Below are 2,982 nucleotides of genomic sequence, written 5' to 3'. Positions count from 1 at the left end.
TATTGAAGGCTGCAGTCCTTGACCGTCTGCAGTAAGCACTTCAGGTCCTCCTTAGTTTCAGTAAGCAGGGTTGTGTCAACAGCATAAAGAAATTGTTGCTGAGTCTTCCTCTAATCCTGACACCACATTTGTCCTCATAGAGCCCAGCCTCCCAGATGATCTGTTCCACGTATAGATTGGAAAGGTATGGAGCTAGGACACATCCCTGGCATAGACCCTTCCCAATTTCTATATACCCCAAGGAAAATAGAACTGAGATGTATATCTATGATCATTGCAGTTTTATCACAATTTCAAAAAATAAAAACAGCCCAAATTCCCATCAACAATATTTTTTAAAAAATTGAGAAATTGTGGTACCTTCACACAATTGAATACTGTACAGCACCATTGTTGTTGAGTACTGTTGAGTACAGTTAAGTCAGAACCAACCCATAGCTGACCTTCCAGGAGGTTTGCAAAGGTAATTAATTGCACAAGAGACTTTCCATCCTTCTTCAGTGAAGCAGCTGGTTTGGAGCAATTATTTTACAGAATAATATATAGTAGGGGAGAATCTAAAGAGCATTATTCTGAGCACACAAACTCAGTCTCATAAGGACAAATACTCCTTGAGACCATTATTGTAAAAATAGAAGGATAACGAGTAAGATGTGTATAAAAGTCCAGAAGGCAAAGAGGAATAGGACAAGGGGGTAGAAAATGAGGAATGTGGAAAATCCTCCTGATAGTAGAGTTTGTTGGGCAGATGGCAGGGGAGAGGGTAGGGTAAAGGAATGAGAAAGATCCAGTGAGGACCTGAAAAGATGATATAAGAGTAGGCATAGGTCAGTGGTGATTGTATAAAATACAATGTACGTGAGTGATTGTAATGAACACAATGTAAATGAAGGAATGTGTGAAGCACAGGACACATGAATGAAAAAGAATTATATCAATTTTGTATGCAAATCAATATAAGATATAAAAGATTTTTTAAAAAATTAAATACAGCCTATTTTTCTGTCTTCTCCTTATCTGTTCATTTAAACCTCTATAGCTTGCAAAGTTAGGACCCCTAGTGACACAGTGATTAAGCACTGGACTTCTAGGAGAAATGTTGGTGGTTCTAATCCATGAGCAACACATGAGAGAAGGGTGTAGTTTTTTGCTTCTGTAAGATTTAAATAGTTGAGCAAAGAGAACTGGAACATTTAATACCTCAACTCATTGCTAGTGAGTTGGAACTGACTCATAGTTTCCCGCCAGCATGTTTCTAAGAGCTATAAATTGCAGGTGAGGAAATTGCCCATCTTTTCTCAAAGAAGCTTGTAGATTTCAACACCAGATAGGAAATGTCTTTGGGTTATAAGTGTAACTCCCTACGGTCTATGCCACCAGAGTCTAAAATTGGCTAAAAAGCACAAATCCTATTCAAACAAAATATTAATGATTTAAATCGTTATAATTCAGCCCTCACCTAAGTATTAAATAGTCTACTTTATTTCAAATTACTGGTTTCCTCCCCCCCCCAATCTGCTCAAATCTTTGTAGATCAAGATTTAGCTGATTTTTCTGATTTTCTAAACATATGAAAATGTAACACAAATATGATACAAATCTAACGAAAACAAATGATATCACAGTAGATTGCTGTCTGATTTCATCATAACCATAATATAAAGATTAGAACATTGGGGTTTAGAAAGGTTAAATAACTTTCCCCAGGATATATAGATAACAAGTGAACAGCACAAACCCCATTCATTCATAGTACAGATGGCTTTTACAGGGAGATTATCTGTTGGGGTTTTTTGTTCTGGTTTTTTTGGTTTTTTTTTATGAGTGATAATTTCCAAATATTTACAACTTGTATGTAGCTTTATTGACATATTTCAGCTAACAAATGCTGTGCTGGACGTGCTCACCAAGTTGTGCCAAGAAATGTGGAGAACAACCATTTGGCCAACTGACTGGAAGAGATATATATTTGTTCCCATTCCAAAGAAGGGTAACCCAAGAGAGTGTGGAAACTATAGAACAATCTCATTGATTTCACATGCAAGCAAGATTCTACTGAAGATTATCCAAAAATGACTGGAACAACATATCAGCAGAGAACTACCAGAAGTCCAGGCTGGGTTTAGAAGGGGTTGTGGTACTAGGGACACTGTTGCTGATGTTAGATGGATCTTAGCTGAAAGCAGGGAATACCAGAGGAATGTATATCAGTGTTTCATTGATTATGCAAAGGCATGTGACTGTGTGGATCATAACAAACTATGGCTGACTCTAAGATGGATGGGAATCCTAGGGCACTTGATTGTGCTAATGCGAAACCTATACATGGACCAGGAGGCTGTAGTCAGAACAGAGCAAGGGAACACTGAATGGTCCAAAATTGGGAAGGGTGTACGCCAGGGATGAGTCCTATCTCCATACCTTTTCAAGCTGTATGCAGAACAGATTATCTGGGAGGCTGGGCTCTATTAGGAGAAATGTGGGGTCAAGGTTAGTGGAAGATCTATCAACAATCTGCATTATGCAGATGACACAACCCTGCTTGCTGAAACTGAGGAGGACCAGAATCGCTTGCTACAGAGGGTCAAGGACTGTGGCCTTCGATATGGATTGAGGCTCTATGTCAAGAAGGCAAAGATTCTCACCACTGGACCAATTGGCAGCATCAGGATGGATGGTGAAGAGATTGAGATTGTTCACAGATTTAGCTTGCTTGGCTCCCCAGTCAACACTCTTGGCACCAGCAGCCAGGAAATTAAAAGGCATATTGCAATGGGGAAGTCTTCTGTTAGGGACCTCTCCAAAGTACTGAAAAACAATGGTGTCTCCCTGGAGACTAAGGTGCATCTGATAAAGGCCATGGTCTTTGCAATCACTTGTTACGCATCAGAGAGTTGGACAATGACCAAGGAGGATAGAAGGAGAATTGATGCCTTTGAGCTGTGGTGCTGGAGAAGAGCCCTGAGATTACCATAGATTGCT

Source organism: Elephantulus edwardii, unplaced genomic scaffold, assembly GCF_000299155.1.
Source record: "Elephantulus edwardii isolate Elephantulus edwardi_28Jun2011 unplaced genomic scaffold, EleEdw1.0 scaffold00018, whole genome shotgun sequence".
Classification (NCBI taxonomy): Eukaryota; Metazoa; Chordata; class Mammalia; order Macroscelidea; family Macroscelididae; genus Elephantulus; species Elephantulus edwardii.
The sequence above is the reverse complement of the archived record's forward strand: the minus strand, read 5'-3'. Positions refer to the sequence as shown.